Raw genomic sequence first — 20,884 nt, forward strand, 5'->3', positions numbered from 1 at the left:
CCCGCATCGATATACCAACGGGGGTTTAGGTTTCGTCACTCCGGCAACCCCGCAATTAGCAAACGAATACAAGATGCATTCCCCTAGGCCCATAAATGGTGAAGTGTCATGTAGTCGACGTTCACATGACACCACTAGAAGAATAACACCACAACTTAAATATCACACCATTGAATATTACTCAACCATAGTTCACTACTAACATTTAGACTTCACCCATGTCCTCAAGAACTAAACGAACTACTCACGAGACATCATACGGAACATGATCAGAGGTGATATGATGATGAATAACAATCTGAACATGAACTTGGTTCAATGGTTTCACTCAATAGCATCAACAACAAGTATGAATAGATACCGGGAGAGTTTCCCCTATCAAACAATCAAGATCAAACCCAAATTGCTACGGCGGTGACGAGGTGCTGCGGAGGAGATGGCGATGATGATGGTGGAGATGCTGATGATGATGATGGTGATGATGTCCAGCTCGATGACGGTGACGATGGCGTCGATTTCCCCTCCCGGAGGGAATTTCCCCGGCGGATTCCTCGCCCGCCGGAGAGCTCTTTTCTCTCTCGGTGTTCTCCGCCCCGCGAGGCGGCCGTAACTCTTCGCGAGGTACCCCTTCCGGCTTAGGTTTTCGGGACGAAGGTTTCCGCGAAGAAAAGGAGGCGAAAGGGGTCGTGGGCCCCCAGACCATAGGCCGGCGCGGCCAGGGCATGGGCCGCGCCGCCCTAGGGTGTGGGCCCACCCTGGCTCCTCCTGGCCCCTCCTTCTGGCTTCCTTCGTCATCTTGAAAAATAGGATTTTTGGTATAATTTCCTTCCAGAGTTGATCTTCCGAAATATTGCGTTCTGACGGTGCTTTTTCCAGCAGAATCTCGGCTCCGGTGTTCAATCCTCCAATAATGATGAAACATGCAAAATAGATGAAATAACATAAGTATTGTGCCCCAATATGAAATATATCAATGAATAACAGCAAATTATGATATAAAATAGTGATGCAAATTGGACGTATCAACTCCCCCCAAGCTTAGACTTCGCTTGTCCCCAAGCGAAACTGAACTCGATAGACATGACCACATGTTTATGGAGTGAAGAGTCGATAAACAAAATACGGACAAGAAGCATCATATTCATTCTCACAAGACATTATAGTAAACAACTTCTTCATATAACTCAATCTTGAAACAAGTATAAGGTAGTCACAAGTAAAGGTGCATAAGGAATCATAATTGGTGGTGGCAAACTTTGTTCTTGGTCAGAGAACATTTAACAAATTATATTCATCTATTGAGCAAGTGTTCTCATATTAACAGACTGATGGTAATCTTGCATACTCAATCATAATGGTCTCTTCATAATCATTGATAACTTGCAAAGCTATATTCATTCAGATAAAACTTGTACTAAACAAGGAAGAATAAAAGACATGATGTAGCAAATCACAATATAATGGTTTGATCACAACTACTCAAATGCTTGCTTGAGATGGAGAGAAATAGGTTTACTGACTCAACATAAAGTAAAAGACAGGCCCTTCGCAGAGGGAAGCAGGGATTAAATCATGTGCTAGAGCTTTCTCAGTTTTGAAATCATATAAAGATAATAAAAGTAACATTTTGAGAGGTGTTTGTTGTTGTCAACGACTGGTAGCGGGTACTCTAACCCCCTTGCCAAACAAACCTCCAAAGAGCGGCTCCCATGAAGGACGTTATCTCTACCAAGCAAGGTAGATCATCCCTCTTCTCTTTTGTTTACACATGTATTTTAGTTTATTTAAGGGTTGACACTCCTCCCAACCTTTGCTTACACAAGCCATGGCTAACCGAATCCTCGGGTGCCTTCCAACAATCTCATACCATGGAGGAGTGTCTATTGCAAAATTAAGTTGCTTACTGATGAATCAGGGCAAAACATGTGAAGAGAATTATTAACGAAAGTTAATTAATTGGGGCTGGGAACCCCGTTGCCGCTCTTATTGCAAAATTATAGGATAAGTGGATGAAGCCACTAGTCCATTAGTGGAGGCTGCCTAACAAGACTCGAAAGATAAAACACCACATACTTCCTCATGAGCTATAAAACATTGACACAAATAAGAAGTAATAAGTTTTGAATTGTTTAAAGGTAGCACATGAAGTATTTACTTGGAATGGCAGTAAAATACCATGTAATAGGTAGGTATGGTGGACACAAATGACATAGGTTTGGGTTAAGGTTTGGATGCATGAGAAGTATTCCCTCTCAATGCAGTGTCTTTGGCTAGCAAGGTTAATTAGCAAGCATAAGAGTCGAGGGAAACAAACAAATATACATATGATAGAAACAATCATGCATCTTCCTTGTAAGCACAAACAATTTTAACTTCGGAATAATGAGCTATGAGCTAACAAGAAAGACAATGAAACATCTACATGTATTTCTCTTTTCTATTTAAACCTCAAAGCGTTGTTGCTATTGACCAATGCTAAGTTTGCCAAAACCAAATAGATTTATTCAATGCTCCCAAAGTGATACCTATACTAACAACAAGACGAATCATATGGCGTAAAGTGCAAACTAAAATAAGATGTGCAATATGTAAATGATAAGACTTCTCATTGATATTCCATATCGATAACTCGCACCAAGGGATACATAGACAACTAAAGGAGAGATACTTCCAAACGCAACCCATCTCATATGATAACTTCCCTACTCATGATATGACACTACTTGACAATAAAAGTAAAAGATAGTGATAATGTGATACCGCGGCACTCCCCCAAGCTTGGAACAAACCAAGGGGATGCCAATACCGATGATGAATTACTCCTGAGGAGATGGTGGTGATGAATTCCCGTCATCAGACTTCCAAGGAAGAGGCTCTCCATCAAGAAACGACATCTTGGTCTCGGGAATCCCGAAACCGGCAAAGCACGGCTTATGTATTTAAACCTATTTTCATACTCACAGCTTTGATTCTGAACGTCATAGAGTTGTGCTTGGAGCTTGTTGGTGGTGTCGTGAAGTGAGAGGATGTCGCTCCAAAGCTTTCCAGCTTCCTTCTCATGTTCAAGCAATGAGTTCGGACACAATCCCGTGGAAGATATCCACCTCACGCTCAGCCATCTTCTTGTACTTGAAAACCTCTTGTTCTAGCTTCTCCATCCCGTCTTCCAGTGCTTCCTTCTCCTTTAGGACCCCGGACATCCTTGACCTGCAGCTTCTCCTTCAACGAGCAGCAACTCCTTGGGGTGCATCTTCAGCTCCTCCATGTACAAGTTGCCAACATCCTTGCCGGAGTCGTCCTTCGGAGCTTCCGACAAAGACATGGTGGCTCTAGATCCGAAGCAAATCCCGGCGAAACAACTCGAAACAAAACACGTCGAAAACACGATATACGGACCTCCGTGGGTCCGGGGATTATATAGCAAAAAATTTCTCGACAAAAGGAAAGTACCGGATCGAACCGCAGTCGGAAAGGGGCGACGGGGCGGCCAAACCATAGGTCGGCGCGGGCCCCGGCTAGGCCGCGCCGGCCTATGGTGCCACGCCTCGTGCGTCCTTTCCACTCCGTTTCGAACTCGTAATTTCTCATATTTTCCAAAAACAGCAAAAATATAGTTCGGAAAATAAATTGCGTACTTTTCATTACCAAGCATCGTTACCTATTCAAAGTCGAGTTCCGGCGGACTCGTCGCTTTGTCCTTTGATGAAAGCTTCCGGTGTTTCCACTCGAATAATATCAACATCAACATTATAAGAATCACCCGAGATATAATGCTTGAGTCTTTGTCCATTCACCACTTGCGTAGCATTGCCTTGGAGAGAGCTAATCTTGATTGCTCCCGAGCGATACACCTCCTCGACAACATATGGTCCTTCCCATTTCGAGAGTAATTTCCCCGCAAAGAATCCGAGACGAGACCGATACAATAGGACTTTATCCCCAATATTAAACTCTCTTTTGATGATCCTCCTATCATGCCATTTTTTAACTTTTTCTTTAAAGAGTTTAGCATTTTCATAAGCTTCACTTCTCCATTCATCTAGAGAACTTAATTGTAACAACCTCTTATCACCGGCAAGTTTAGGATCTTTATTTAATTCTCTAACAGCCCTATAAGCTTTGTGTTCTAGCTCTAAAGGTAAATGACAAGCTTTTCCGTAAACCATTTTATAAGGTGACATTCCCATGGGGTTTTTATAAGCAGTTCTATAAGCCCATAGTGCATCTCTCAATTTACCAGTCCAATTCTTTCTAGATTTATTAACAGCTCTTTCCCAAAATAGATTTAATTTCTCTATTTGATAATTCTACTTGACCACTACTTTGAGGGTGATAAGCGTAAGCAATTCTATGATTAATACCATACCTAGCAAGAGTCTTTCTAAAACCTCCATGAATAAAATGAGAACCTCCATCAGCCATAATATATCTAGGAACTCCAAATCTAGGAAAAATAATATCTAAAAGCATTCTTAAAGAGGTCTCACCATCAAGCACTTTTTGTAGGTATGGCTTCCACCCATTTAGTAACATAATCAACCAGCAACAAGTATGTGAGTGTTACCTTCCGAAGACGGAAAAGGTCCCATGAAGTCAAATCCCCAACAATCAAACGGTTCAATAACAAGAGTATAATTCATTGGCATTTCATTGCGTCTGGAGATATTACCAACCCTTTGGCATTCATCACAAGATAAAATAAACTTCCTTGCATCTTTGAAGAGAGTTGGCCAATAAAAACCTGATTGTAGAACCTTTTGCGCGGTTCTATCTCCGGCGTGATGTCCTCCATAAGCACTCGCCATGACATTTACTCAATATCTCTTGTTGTTCATATTCGGGAACACATCTTCGCATAATACCATCCACTCCTTCTTTATATAAGTGTGGGTCATCCCGTAAATAATGCCTCAAATCATAAAAGAATTTCCTCCTTTGCCGAGCTGAAAAGGTTGGAGGCAAGTACTTGGAAACAATAAAGTTAGCATAATCAAGCATACCATGGACTGTCTCGCGAGCTCACCTTTATTACAGCCAATTGTTCATTTGGAAAACTATCATTAACAGGAACAGGATCATAAGCAATATTTTCCAATCTAGACAAATTATCAAGCAATGAGATTATCAGCACCTTTCCTATCTACAATATGTAAATCAAATTCTTGCAAATGAAGTACCCATCTAATAAGCCTCGGCTTAGCATCTTTCTTTGTCATAAGGTATCTAATTGCAGACATGATCAGTATGAATAGTAACTTTTGAATCAACAATATAAGATCTGAATTTATCACAAGCAAAGACTACAGACCAACAATTCCTTTTCAGCTTGTAGCATAATTTCTTTGAGCAAGCATCAAGGGTTTTACTAGCATAATGAATAACATTCAGTTTTTTATCTACTCGCCGTCCAAGAACAAGCACCTACAAGCAAAATCACTAGCATCACACATAATTTCAAATGGTAAATTCCAATATGGGGTTCAACTATAGGAGCAGCTTGTTAAGGCTTTCTTAAGAGTTTCAAAAGCTTCCTTACAATCATCATCAAAAACAAATGGTACATCTTTTTGAAGGAGATTAGTAAGAGGCTTTGAAATCTTGGAGAAATCTTTAATAAATCTCCTATAAAACCCAAGCATGACCAAGAACACTACGAATACCTTTAACATCCCTCGGATAGGGCATCTTCTCAATTGCTTCAACTTTAGCTCTATCAACTTCAATACCTCTTTCAGAAATTTTATGTCCCAATACAATTCCTTCATTAACCATAAAGTGGCATTTCTCCCAATTAAGAACAAGATTAGTTTCTTCACATCTCTCGCAAAACTTTATCAAGATTTCGCAAACAACTATCAAATGAATTCCCATAGACAGTAAAAATCATCCATGAATACCTCTACAATACTCTCACAAAAACCATGAAAAATAGCAGACATGCATCTTTGAAAAGTAGCAGGAGCATTACATAAACCAAAAGGCATACGCCTATAAGCATAAGTTCCATAGGGACAAGTAAAAGTGGTTTTCTCTTGATCTTTAGCTTTAACAAGCAATTTGTGAAAACCCGTAATAACCATCAAGAAAACAAAAATGAGTATTTTTAGATAACCTTTCTAGCATTTGATCAATAAATGGTAAAGGGTAATGATCTTTCTTAGTAACTTTATTAACTTTTCGAAAATCAATACACATTCTATACCCTACAACTACTCTTTGAGGAATGAGCTCATCATTATCATTAGGCACAACAGCTCATACCTCCTTTCTTGGGAACGCAATGCACAGGACTAACCCATCTACTATCAGCAATAGGATATATAATACCAGCTTCAAGAAGTCGTAATACCTCATTCCTTACCACTTCCTTCATCTTCGGAATTAGACGACGCTGAGGTTCAACAACAGGTTTTGCATCATCTTCCATATTAATAGCATGTTGGCAAATAGATGGAGAAATCCCCTTTAAATCATCAAGAGTGTAGCCAATAGCTCCTCGGTGTTTCTTCAATATTCCCAATAACCTTTCTTCTTCAAACTCTGAAAGCTTAGAACTAATAATAACAGGATATATTTTCTTATCATCAATATGAGCATATTTAAGATTATCGGGTAAAGGCTTTAAATCAAAAACAGGATCTTCCTTTGGTGGCGGTGTTGTACCCAAATCTTCCACCGGTAAATCATGCTTGAGAATAGGTTGGCGAAGAAAAATCTCCTCAAGCTCCTCTCTTTCTTTCCTAAAAACTTCACTCTCGCTATCCTCCAGATGTTGCCGCAAAGGATTATTAGGAACAAGAACAATAGATGCACACTCGCTCCATTTTAAAATCATTACTAGGCAAATCAGCTTTATAAGGAGTTTTAGTAAATTTAGAGAAGTTAAACTCGTAAGATTCACCAACAAATTTAGTCAAAATTTTCTCTTTCTTGCAATCTATAATAGCTCCACAAGTATTTAGAAAAGGTCTACCAAAAATAATAGGACAATAATCACTAGCATCGGACCCTAGTACCAAAAAGTCAGCAGGATATTTAATCTTACCGCATAAGACTTCCACATCTCGAACAATACCAATTGGTGAAATAGTTTCTCTATTAGCCAGCTGAATAACCACATCAATATCTTCAAGTTCACAAGAATCAATTTCGTGCATAATCTCCGTGTAAAGCTCATACGGAATAGCACTAACACTTGCACCAATATCACATAATCCATAATAGCAATGATCACCAATTTTAACAGACATCATAGGAACACTAGCTTGTTTGGGTTTATTAGGATGTGAAACAATATTAGAAGCATCTTCACGGAAAATAATATGACCATCCTCCACATTTTCAGTCACAAGATCTTTAACTATTGCAACAGCAGGTTCAACTTTTATTTGTTCTTCAGGTTCTACATGTTTCTTTTCACTTTTATGAACTGCACTATTTATAACAGAGTACTCTTTCATTTTAGCAGGAAAAGGAGTTTTTTCAATATAAGCTTCAGGAATAACGCGATCAGCAGCTTCAATTACAACACACTTATTAATAGATGAATCAATTTTATCTTTATACGGTTCATGATACTTATCAAAATTCTTCTTTGGCAATTCATAATGAGAGGCAAAAGCTTTATAAAGATTTACAACGACTTGAGAATCAAGACCATATGTAGCACTCATATTACGAAATTTATCAAGTATCCATAAAAGCTTCAATGCATTTATAATCATAAATTATACCTGATTCTCTACCTTTGTCGTTCTCCCAACCTTCAGTATTTTCTTGGATTCGATCAAGAAGGTCCCTTTTAAACTCTTCTTTGTTGCGTGTAAATGATCCGTAACAAGAAGTATCCAAGCAAGGTCTTGTCTTGAAAAGAAAGTCTTGCATAGAAATTATCAATAATAATATTACCAGGAAGCTCATGAATGGGGCATTTGAGCATCAAAGACTTCAATCTCCCCCACGCTTGGGCAATACTCTCTCCATCATGAGGCCAAAAATTATATATGCGATTCCGATCTTTGTGAATTTCACTTGGAGGATAGAACTTAGAATAAAACCGGGGCACAATATCATTCCATTCAAGAGAATCCCCATTATCCAAGTAATTTATACCAATGCGCCGCCTTACCGGACAGCGATAAGGAGAATAGTTTCTTCCTCACTTCATCCACAAGCAATACCTGCACATTTGAATAACCCGCATAATTCATGCAAAAACAAGTAAATGATCACCAGGATGGACCAGCTCCATCCCCTTCATAGCGGTTATCCATAACATGTTCAATAATTTTCGTAGGTATTTTATATGGTATTACTTCCTCACCTGGCGCCTCATCCACTACCGTTGCAGTAGTAGTAGATTTCCCAAATAGAAAATGAAGAGAAGATCTCTCCATAATGACTTATAGCAAGAAAGTGAAATAAAATCAGCACAACAAGAAAGGTTTTCCTTACCAATTCCACTTACCAATAGCGCTTCACTCCCGGCAACGGCGCCGTAAAAATAGTCTTGATGACCCACAAGTATAGGGGGTGTATCGTAGTATCTTCGATAAGTAAGAATGTCGATCCCAACGAGGAGCGAAGGTGTTGACAAGCGCTTTCGATGAAGGTTTCACCGTAAATGCTCACGGACAAGTATTCGGGAGGTTTTGATGTAGCAGATGAAATAAATACGAGTAAGTAAAATGCGAGAGAAATAATTGCAGCGAGTGGCCCAATCCTTTTTAGCACAAAGGACAAGCCGGTTTGTTTACTTATAATGACCAAACGTTCTCGAGGACACACGGGATTTTAGTCTAGTGCTTTCGCTACATACGGCTAAATAATCTTCATTGTTATGATAAGTGTTGTGTGGGTGAACCTATGCTAATGTACCGCCCTTCCTAGGAATAAATACATACTTGTGATTATACCCCTTGCAAGCATCCGCAACTACAAGAAAGTAATTAAGAATAAATCTAACCACAGCCTTAAACTCTGAGATCCTGCGATCCCTCCTGCATCGATATACCAACGGGGGTTTAGGTTTCGTCACTCCGGCAACCCCGCAATTAGCAAACGAATACAAGATGCATTCCCCTAGGCCCATAAATGGTGAAGTGTCATGTAGTCGACGTTCACATGACACCACTAGAAGAATAACACCACAACTTAAATATCACACCATTGAATATTACTCAACCATAGTTCACTACTAACATTTAGACTTCACCCATGTCCTCAAGAACTAAACGAACTACTCACGAGACATCATACGGAACATGATCGGAGGTGATATGATGATGAATAACAATCTGAACATGAACTTGGTTCAATGGTTTCACTCAATAGCATCAACAACAAGTATGAATAGATACCGGGAGAGTTTCCCCTATCAAACAATCAAGATCAAACCCAAATTGCTACGGCGGTGACGAGGTGCTGCGGAGGAGATGGCGATGATGATGGTGGAGATGCTGATGATGATGATGGTGATGATGTCCAGCTCGATGACGGTGACGATGGCGTCGATTTCCCCTCCCGGAGGGAATTTCCCCGGCGGATTCCCGCCCGCCGGAGAGCTCTTTCTCTCTCGGTGTTCTCCGCCCCGCGAGGCGGCTGTAACTCTTCGCGAGGTACCCCTTCTGGCTTAGGTTTTCGGGACGAAGGTTTCCGCGAAGAAAAGGAGGCGAAAGGGGTCGTGGGCCCCCCAGACCATAGGCCGGCGCGGCCAGGGCATGGGCCGCGCCGCCCTAGGGTGTGGGCCCACCCTGGCTCCTCCTGGCCCCTCCTTCTGGCTTCCTTCGTCATCTTGAAAAATAGGATTTTTGGTATAATTTCCTTCCGCAGTTGATCTTCCGAAATATTGCGTTCGACGGTGCTTTTTCCAGACAGTAATCCCGGCTCCGGTGTTCAATCCTCCAATAATGATGAAACATGCAAAATAGATGAAATAACATAAGTATTGTGCCCCAATATGAAATATATCAATGAATAACAGCAAATTATGATATAAAATAGTGATGCAAATTGGACGTATCAGTCTTCCCAAATTTCCAGCATGGGCAACATTTTTACCCCTGCCTGCCAGGTGTTTGTCAAAATGGCCGCAAGAAAATTATTTTCGAATTTTGAAATTCTTTTTGGTGGGTTGTAATCATATATTAAATAGAGCATTTTGGTGGTGGTGGTGGTCAAAATGGAATTGAGATGCAAAATCACATTTTGCATATGATCTTACATATGTGAAATTGTTCCAACTTTGCTTGCTTCTCATTTGAAATTGGTGATGAATTTGGGGTGGTGGCTTTGGGCAAAGTTGAAGTTCTTGATGTTGTCTTGGATGAGGTGCAAAGAAATGGTCCAGGGTAGAAGTGAAAACTCAAAATTCAGGGGCTCAAAGTGAGTACCAGATTAGAAATGTCACATATGACCATATCACATGTGAGCTCATATTTATCTCAATTTTGATTTGAATGTTGTTTGATGGTTTCCAAAGTGGTTAATATATGTTTAGTATCCATTTACACCCAATGGTGCAAACCAAAATGGTCTAGGTTCAAGATTTGGAAAAATGGCCATACCCACATATGTGTATTTGGAGAATCTTCTTATTTCCAATTTGATTTGGTTTTTCTTGATCTCAATGATGTATTTGAGGTTTAATATGATATAAGAAAACAATCCAAGCAATGGAAACAAGTTTTATGGTCTTTTGCTCAAATTTGTATTTTTGGCCATATGCACATAGGTGCATTTTATATTTTTGTTTACTTTTCTTTATCTATGATCAAAGGTCATGGTTTAGGGTTTATTTAATGTTAGCTTGGGTTGAGTAAAGTTTTCAAACCCTTTGGGCAAGGTAGAGGTGCTTAGGTCAAGTTTTGGAAAAACAAAAAATGGCTATGTGCCACATATGCTCCTATGCATATGTTGCATTTGAATTTTAATTTGACTTGGCTTGACCCAAATGAGGTTGTGGAGTGTTGAAATGGTATAGGGGAGTGATCCAACCATTCATCATAAGTCTTAGGGTCAAGATTCCCAAATTCCCCAAATTTGCTATTTTACTCACATATGCCTCTATGGCATTTTTAGTTTCTTTTTATTTTCTTTGGTTTCAACTTGGGAATGGTTTGAGAATTACTAGATAAGGTTTATAAAGGTTTTCCAATCCTCTAAATAAATTGGAAAGGCCTAGGGTAAAGTTCTACAAAAATAGCCATAGGCACATATGCCTTTTTCTTATTTAAATTCTTTTTATTTTATTTTAACTTGGATGATAAAAAGGAATGTGAGGTTTAGGGTTTAAGAGTATTTCAATACTAATTAAACAAGCAATCATGGCAATAGCACAAGAATAAAACAAGATCTCTATGTATCAACTTAATTTAATAAAAGTTTTTGTTGGTTCCAAAAATTTGGAACTAGGGAAATTCATTTTGTTTGTTTTGAAATTTTTGGGATGTTACAAACCCTTCCCCCTTAAACGAATCTCGTCCCGAGATTTTAAGAAAAGTTAGGTTCCTAAGAGAGATTGGGCAATTGGATTAACAGGAGACATACTTGGCATGGCTTGAGGTGCTTCCTGTGCTTCAGTGGCATTGATGTGGTAGAGACGGCCGTTGTTGTTGTTCTGGTTCCTTCTTCCGGCAAAGCGGCGCTGTTGCTGAGCAGGTGCGTCGCGGTATTGGCGGCAATCCCGGCAAGCTTCTTGGGGCACTCATTGGAGTAGTGACCCACAACTCCACATTCATAGCAATTGACGGTGGACTTGTCTTTGGGGTTGACGGGAACAGCGTTACTCCCAGCCACGGGGCAGTATTGGGGTGGTTGTTGTTGCCATTGGGGTGGTTGTTGTTGTTGGTGCGATTGCCGTTGTTCTGGTTGCTGTTGTTGTTGTTGTTGCTTGGGTGGTAAGTCTGAGCTGGGGGCTTGTTGTATCTTGAGGAAAATCCTCCAGTTGAGTTGTTGCGGTACTTCTGGGCGTTGTTGGGTCCATTCTGGTTCATCATTCTTCTCTTGCGGTTCTCGTTGGCTTGATGCAGCTTCCCTTCCATCTGGATGGCTGAGTCCACCAGGGCTTCTAGGTCAGCGAACGGAATGTTCACTAACACAGTTTGCATCTCGTCATGCAGTCCGTTCAGAAATCTTTCCTTCCTCTTCTCATTGGTGTCGGTCTCATCCGGGGCATACCTTGACAGCGTAAGAAACCTGTCGCGGTATTCCACCACTGACATCCTTCCTTGCTTGAGTTCGCGGAACTCGTCTCTCATCTTCTTGATCAGTCCTTGGGGCACATGATATTTGCTAAACTTCAGCTTGAAGTCTTCCCGTGTCATCATCCGTCCCGCATTCATGGCACGGGTGCTCGGTCCACCAAGCTCTTGCGGGTCCCGCTAAGTAGTGCGTGGCAAACAACACTTTCTCTCGCGGCTTCAACTCCCGCAACTTCGAGGTTGTTCTCCATTGTCCGGAGCCGCTCATCGGCGTCTAGGGGTTCTTCGGTCTTGTTGAATATTGGAGGGTTGGTGTTCTGGAAGTTCTTTAACTTCGATCCTGGGTGATCGTGGTTTCCATGGCCTTGATTGTTCTGAGCTATCTGTTGCAGTGCAGCAATGTTTGCTTGGCGCTCAGCTCTCTCGGCTTCTCGGTCTGCCATCATTGTCTGCAGCAGTTGCATCATGGCATCCTGGGTGGTGTTGCGGGTTGGTGGGGCCATCTGAACATTGAGGTAGATGATAAGATAAGAGGGAACTTTCTATGGTTGGTTTTGTTAAATTTTAAAAGTTCACAAATTGAAATTTTGAGTAGTGTTGCAGGGGTAACACCGACAACACTTTTTCATTCATACCAAGCATCACATATTACAAATCTAACACACCGTTGGTTTGAAGAACCATTCATCGCTCTACGATACAAGGGGATCCTGATACAACTCTTGCGTAGGTGTGAGTTCTACTAAAGTGATCAAGTGTGCAAAATTTTAGGTAGAATTTCAAGGAAAAGTAGAGCATGGACTTCTCCTTTTTGAAAAGATTTCAAGGATAAGAGTGAGAATAAGTTTTCATAAATATTCACTTCATTGGTTTTGAAACTATGTTTTTCAGACGTCCATTCTAACTAGGGTCTCCTAAGGTCAACAATGGCTCTGATACCAACTTGTCAACACCCGGATTTTTAAGTCCAGATGCCTATTATGCCATTCCTCGCAATCCCGGGAATATTGTTTTTGCGAGACATAATAGATTGATATCACAACACATCATTCATTACAACACATAATCGTCTTACAACAAAGGATCACATGATCCAAGTCTTAATACAACATAGTGGATCTAGAGATCCTATTACAAAACACATAGCGGAAGCGAAGTAGTAGCGGTCGTGGTCCATCTATTCCACGAGCAACCGTTGACGTCAGGAGTGGTCCTAGTTGTCATAGACGTCCTGCTGTCCTTCTTCCGGGTTCTGGTACTCCTCTTCATAGTCTGGCCATTTGAATAGCCAGGGACAAAGCCATGAGTACTTTAAAGTACTCGCAAACTAATACTAATGTAAGTACGAACAGTTCTGGTAAGGGGGTGCTAAGCTCTAGTTTCTTTTGCATAAAGCCAATTTTAGTTCACAAGTATTTGAAATCAAAACATTTCATGTGCTAACTGACTCAAGTGGGAACATTAGTGTCATTCCCACAACATTTGTTGTAATTCAAGTCAAACTCAACATTCACCTTTCAAAAGCAAAAATCACAAGTCATATGTCACATTTTTGAAAATGGTCTGATGACGGAACAGTATGGCCTTTCCAACCGTCCTTAACCGTGGACGCGGCTATTCGAATAGGTTTACACTCTGCAGAGGTTGTACACTTGTGCCACAACTTTTGATTACATCCGTCAGGGGTAACCCTGAATAATCGTAACTCGGTACGCGGATCATCAACCATAACCTTTCACTTATATATGCTAGTATGAGCACCTCTCCCCATGAGCTTGGCCTCCCGGTGAAAACCGCAGTCAACCCGGGAACTGCACAGGGCTTGGGCCGGACATTCACCTCTTCTTTAACGTCGTTTCTGTTGTGTTGTGGAGGCAGCTTTGGGCATAACCCCGATGACGCTTGTTTAGAGGGAACCCATACTAAGACACATAAACTTCCAGTTAAGCCCTACCCATAATCAGGTATTGTGGGGGTACTTGTAAATTGGAATGGTATCGCATCCGAACCCAACCATCAGTTTTCGTAAAATTCACCGAGTCTTTCACCAGTCATATTCACCTTCAAAATCTTTCAATAGAATGACTTATCCTTCCAAGGTTTTCAAAGTCATTGGTTTTCACAAGTTCCCATCTCTAATAGTAAATTTTAAACTTTAGCACTAGCAACTAGTCATGAGGGGTGCTAACTAGCTTGTCTTGCTCTAGGCTAACTTTGATACTCTTGTTCTACTCTATATCTAAACCAAGTGAATCATGAATCAAAAAGGTAAACTTTGATGAACAAAATTTAGAAAAGCTTGTAAAGTAAAAACTTGGGATAGGAGCATTAAACATAAGGTAAAAATATTGGTGCCTTGCTCTTGTAGAGCTTTGCACAAGGGAACCTTGCAAGAGTGTTAGCTTGCCTTGGTTGGGGAATTGGTCAAAGTGGTCTTCTTCTCCTTGGAAGTAGACCTCCTCCTCCTCTTGATACTCCTCGGTACTAGCGTCTAAAATACGAATACGGGATACACAATCATCATACCAAACAAATTTACTAACTAGGCACACTCATGATTACACACTTTAAACTAGCATCACACATTACTATTAAGTTGGTGGATGTGTTCTTCTTATTATGTAAGAAAAATAATTTCCTCTCATATTACTTTTAATTATTCAGAGATATAACTTCCTCTCATTATCTTATTAAGATTTAATTTCTCTCATGCATAATATGTGACCTAGGTTGACCAAGGTCAACCTCTTCACACTTATCATTTAAGAAAATGATTTAAATGAGGTGAGCACCTCATACCATTTAATTCTAGCATGGTAAAGATTTAATATCACCAACAATTCTTATGAGACCTAAATGACCAGAGTCTCTACCTCATTTTGAATTGGTGGTGACAAGATTTAAATGAGAGAAACACTCCCATATGATTTCTTAATAGTTTTGGACAATATCTTTGGCTAGAAATAGCCATAGGGTCATTTAATTCAACTAGGCCATGATCATTCAAAGTAAGCATGGCATATTTTTGTAGAAACAATTAGTATAAGTGAAATGTGAATTATAGGAGTTGGAATTAAATAAAAATCATTTTTGGTTGATTTTTAATAATTATTCTAAGGCAGAAAAAGTCCCTGCCTTGTTTATTTTCCCACTTTAATCCTATAATAGATATAGGGTTCAATCCAGTGGCATTGTGTAGATAATTTCATAAGGTTTCCAAATATATAAAATTTGTAAAATTTGGCTGAGTAGATTTGTCTCTATTAAATTTCAAAGTTAGCATCAGATTGCATATTTCATCTACTGTGGAAATTTAAATTTAAACTGGTGGGCTCGCGCGGGAAAACTAGCTGGGCTGCAGAGAGAAAAGGAGTTGGGCCGGCCCACTTCGCGTCCAGCGCGAGCAGGCCGTCCGACGGCGGGTCCCACGCGTCGGCCGAGAGGAACTCACCGAATCGGTACGGGAAAGGAGGGGCGTTGGATCGGGCGATGATCGAACGGCCAGGGGTTGTCGTCGTCGACGTCGAGAAGCAGCGGCGAGCGCAGCGGCGGTAGGGGGTCGGAGGGCGCGTCGGGGCTCCGGCGGTCGTCGGAGATGTGCGCCGCGACGTTGTAGTCGATGGGGCAGCGCACGGAAGCAGATGGCGTCGTCGGGGAGGTCTCCTTCTCCGGCGAGCTTCGGCCATCGGCGGCGGCGGTGAGCTAGCAATTGCGGCGGTGTGGTGGCTATCTTGTGAAATTGAGGGGACGAGGAGTGCTGTGAGGATGATGGGGAGTGAGTGGCGTGCTCGGATCGGTGGGAGGGGTGCTGCTTTTATAGTTGGGGGAGGTGGCCGTGGCGGGGCGAGCCGGTCATCGACGGCGTCGGCGTTCCGGGGCGCCAAGGGGCAAGACATGGGCGCGGCGTGTTGCCGACGTCCGTGCGAAGGCGACGCGCGTGATGGCGGTGAAAATGAGGCGCTACAGCGGCGGTGAGCTTGACGGAAGCTCGCAGGGCATGGCGGAAGGGCGTGGACGCGGTCGTCGTCTGCGGCGTTCCCGCGGGCCAGGGGGTGTGTCCCGGAGGTTCAGGGCTGCGTCGTGCGTCGACTGACGGTGAGAGAGAGAGAGGAGGCGACGTGAGGGCACGGGGGGCGTCACGCTCTGGCGCGTCCAGGACGCTCGCCATGCGCGCACTGGCGCGTGCGTGTGCACGCCTGGGCGTGTCTGGCCACGTCGATGCGGGCGTGTGCACACACGGTCTCGGTCAAGGGAGGGCACGAGCAGGTTCAGGGAGGTGAGAGGGAGCTGCCAGACATGGTGGTGCATGCTGGAATCGACCAGGTGAGGAGATGGCATGAGGTGGACATGCCATGCCACGGCATGGCAAGGTTTGGTCGATTAAATCAAACCATGGCCAGTGCAAGTGGTGGAACTGATGTGGTGAGGTGAGAGGGTTCTCCAGAAGTGCAGAGAGAGGCCAGGGTTGGACTTGGTCTTCCCAAATTTCCAGCATGGGCAACATTTTTACCCCTGCCTGCCAGGTGTTTGTCAAAATGGCCGCAAGAAAATTATTTTCGAATTTTGAAATTCTTTTTGGTGGGTTGTAATCATATATTAAATAGAGCATTTTGGTGGTGGTGGTGGTCAAAATGGAATTGAGATGCAAAATCACATTTTGCATATGATCTTACATATGTGAAATTGTTCCAACTTTGCTTGCTTCTCATTTGAAATTGGTGATGAATTTGGGGTGGTGGCTTTGGGCAAAGTTGAAGTTCTTGATGTTGTCTTGGATGAGGTGCAAAGAAATGGTCCAGGGTAGAAGTGAAAACTCAAAATTCAGGGGCTCAAAGTGAGTACCAGATTAGAAATGTCACATATGACCATATCACATGTGAGCTCATATTTATCTCAATTTTGATTTGAATGTTGTTTGATGGTTTCCAAAGTGGTTAATATATGTTTAGTATCCATTTACACCCAATGGTGCAAACCAAAATGGTCTAGGTTCAAGATTTGGAAAAATGGCCATACCCACATATGTGTATTTGGAGAATCTTCTTATTTCCAATTTGATTTGGTTTTTCTTGATCTCAATGATGTATTTGAGGTTTAATATGATATAAGAAAACAATCCAAGCAATGGAAACAAGTTTTATGGTCTTTTGCTCAAATTTGTATTTTTGGCCATATGCACATAGGTGCATTTTATATTTTTGTTTACTTTTCTTTATCTATGATCAAAGGTCATGGTTTAGGGTTTATTTAATGTTAGCTTGGGTTGAGTAAAGTTTTCAAACCCTTTGGGCAAGGTAGAGGTGCTTAGGTCAAGTTTTGGAAAAACAAAAAATGGCTATGTGCCACATATGCTCCTATGCATATGTTGCATTTGAATTTTAATTTGACTTGGCTTGACCCAAATGAGGTTGTGGAGTGTTGAAATGGTATAGGGGAGTGATCCAACCATTCATCATAAGTCTTAGGGTCAAGATTCCCAAATTCCCCAAATTTGCTATTTTACTCACATATGCCTCTATGGCATTTTTAGTTTCTTTTTATTTTCTTTGGTTTCAACTTGGGAATGGTTTGAGAATTACTAGATAAGGTTTATAAAGGTTTTCCAATCCTCTAAATAAATTGGAAAGGCCTAGGGTAAAGTTCTACAAAAATAGCCATAGGCACATATGCCTTTTTCTTATTTAAATTCTTTTTATTTTATTTTAACTTGGATGATAAAAAGGAATGTGAGGTTTAGGGTTTAAGAGTATTTCAATACTAATTAAACAAGCAATCATGGCAATAGCACAAGAATAAAACAAGATCTCTATGTATCAACTTAATTTAATAAAAGTTTTTGTTGGTTCCAAAAATTTGGAACTAGGGAAATTCATTTTGTTTGTTTTGAAATTTTTGGGATGTTACAATAAGCCACATCTGGTACTAGGTAGTTTGCAGCTGGTACCAGATAGCCCACAGCCTGAACAATTCTTTACCCTAAAAGAAAGGGGGATTCCGCAGCTAGTATTTTACAGCTGGTATTCCATAGCTGGTAAATATTTAGTTGGAGGATTCACATCGGATATCCACAACTGTGTGGATACACCGCAAAGAATTCCTCGTGAGACTTTAGATAGGTACAAAATATAAACCAGACTTAAACCAACTACCTAACCTTGGAGTTTAATGATTAGAAGAAAGGAAGTTGGAAGATCATTAGTAAACTCCAAGGGGGAGAGGAAGGCTGAATGAGAAGTATTAAGATATAATATTTGGAGTATGACGGACCAAGAAGAAGGTCTGAACTGAGAGGAAGTCCGATCCTATTTTCATAAGATGGGTGGAAGTATCCATATAATAGTACTCTCAGGAGGTTGTCAGACCAGAAGCCAAGGTTCATATCTCGAGGAAGTAAAGGTTAGACCTTAACTTGAGTGGGTAATTGTGATTACTCGAGACCAAGAGAACTCAAGTAAGTTTAATATGATGAAGTTGGATGAAGAAAATGTCGGAGGACAATCCAAGCTTAAGAAGATACTATACGAAGAAGTTTGACCATACTAAAACATAAGCCTAGTAGAAAGATTCCTTTCATGGAACCTAAAGAAACCAAAAAGAGGATAACTAGTATAAACTAGAAGCCATGATTGGATGGACTAAATGAGTCTAATCCATTCGTAGGAATAAACCACCAGGACCATGCCTATTGTAAATACCTTACCAAGTACCATTACTTTAGTTATGGTAGTAAGGGAAAACAATACCTTACTTTAAACAAATCCTTTAGAATTAGGTTTGGACATCGCAGCTGGTACACCATAGTGCCATAATACATCGCACCTGGATTACCACAGCTGGTAGAACCAAGTTTTGAGTACCCAAATAGGAAGATGTCACCACAACCATTAGTAAAGTCCATTAACACCATAAGATGTCTTAATCCAAGAATCTCGTGGATAGTAAGCCTATAAGCTTAGAGTGTTGGAAGAAATCATAGAATAGAAGGCAGTATCAGTGCCAGACATCAGAAGACTCCAGGAAGGATCTGGACAAGGGATATATTCCACTATATCTAGTGTGATCACCATGGAGTTGAAGGATGGTGATCTGTTCAAGACATTTCAACATTCCGAAACATGAGAGCGTTCGAACTTCGGGACGAAGTTCAGTTTAAGGGGAGAGGCTGTAATATCCCAGGTTTAGAGGCAATAAAATGAGAGAACACCAAAGTGTGCATTGCATTCATGCATAGAAAATCCGGGGAATTTTCGCGCTTCAAATAAAACTTACCACGATGAATCGAAGTTTCACTTGACTTGCCGGAATTGAAGTAGATCATCAAGTCAAGCGCTATAAACTTCACTCGTGATCTTTGTTAAAACCTTGTTTTGGGTAGAGATGATTTGATCTATGGATTAGACCAAATGGAATTATATTTACAACAACACATTCTTTAAGAATCAAACCCTAACTTATTAACACTTAAAAGTTAGCAACTACCTTTGTGTGTAAATTAATTCACTTCTAAACTTATTACCAAATAAGGTAAACCACAGGGTCTAAAGTGCATAAAAGCCACACCTTCTTATTTAAATCATAACTTATTAAGTATATGAAATATCATAAAACTAAATCCATTTACATTACGATTTATAGTTCAAACTATTTGAATCAAACTGACTATGAGTATTTTGAAACACTTATGATCATGCCTTGGTGAAATCAAACACCGACTATCCAAATTTGAGGAATAACCTTCAACCTTGATCTTTTGATCAATATTATAATATAAATCCAATCCAATATGATATAGTGACTCATCCACAATAATAAAACCATCCACAAGATATTTAGTAACAAATGCCACTTGGCTATCCAAAAATAAATCATATAAGAGGATAATGATCTTGCCACATAGGATGAAAATATCTACATGACTTGCTTTCCAAGCTTTGCCACATCATGCTCAAAGGATTGCTATGGATAAGGGCATGACAACCAAGCACCTTACTCATCAAACCAACACAAGAGTCACCACCTTTGTGTCATGATGCTAGAGCTTGCCCAAGCCTATAAATAGAGCCACACCCTTCATCCATTTGCTCATCAAGTACCATGTTACATGGGAACAAACACATAGAGCCACTCCATGTAAATTAGCTAGGATCAAGATGAAGAAGCTAGGAGGTGGAGGCATACCACAAGATGCAGGTTTATCAGATTTCCTGAAGAACAAGCTACATAAAATTGCAAGGTAGAATCCCTAGGCAAACCATATATTTAGAGGATCATATCATCATATCTTGAGTAGGACCCTAGGCTATTACAAGACATTTAGAAGTGAGAGAGATTATAGATGCTAACCATAGCCATGTCTATCCTAGAGAATTTTAGAGTAGTATTACATCTTACTTGTTTAAACCAACCTTTAATCTTGTAGATAAGAGCCATGTTTCATTAGTGAAACATAACCAAAGCTTATGCTCATATTCTAATCCTAGTTGTGTATCACATTGGTGATCACTACTTAAACCCTAAACTACAATTGAATTCCAACCCATGGATTAACTTGGGATTATAAGTAGAACCCTGCCATGCCTCATGCCTATTTCATACTTCAAATAGTAAAGTATTCCCAAAAACCATAAACCTTTTAAGTAGAATCCACCCCACATAAAATATTGTTTCCTAACTTGTGTATCATG

The sequence above is a fragment of the Lolium rigidum genome, chromosome 4 (assembly GCF_022539505.1).
Source record: "Lolium rigidum isolate FL_2022 chromosome 4, APGP_CSIRO_Lrig_0.1, whole genome shotgun sequence".
In the NCBI taxonomy this organism is placed as follows: Eukaryota; Viridiplantae; Streptophyta; class Magnoliopsida; order Poales; family Poaceae; genus Lolium; species Lolium rigidum.